Genomic DNA, 362 nt, shown 5'->3' on the forward strand with positions numbered 1-362 from the left:
GGACAGCCATAGTAGGGGTGAGGGGGCTAGGAGTGTGGTCACCTCAGAGCTGGTGCAGGGTGGGCCCAAGGCCAGCAGAGGGCACCATGTGGCCCGCCTCTCTGAAAAGGGGGGACACTGGCCTGGCCTGGCCTCCCCCTGAAGTATGTTTTCCAAACCCCACCTTCCAGGCCGCGTTACCTCTGCACTCCACTACACGGAGGCAAGCGTGGGCTCAAATCTAGGCTCTGCTGCTTGCCTCAGCCTCAGTGTCCTAATCCGAAAATCAATACAGTTTCTTTCTCCAGAGGCATTATGAGAAGTAAAACTCATTACCAAAGTGTAGCATCGTATACCTGACACATGGGAAGTATCCAGTATGT

This window comes from Myotis brandtii, unplaced genomic scaffold, assembly GCF_000412655.1.
Source record: "Myotis brandtii unplaced genomic scaffold, ASM41265v1 scaffold687, whole genome shotgun sequence".
NCBI classification, from domain to species: domain Eukaryota; kingdom Metazoa; phylum Chordata; class Mammalia; order Chiroptera; family Vespertilionidae; genus Myotis; species Myotis brandtii.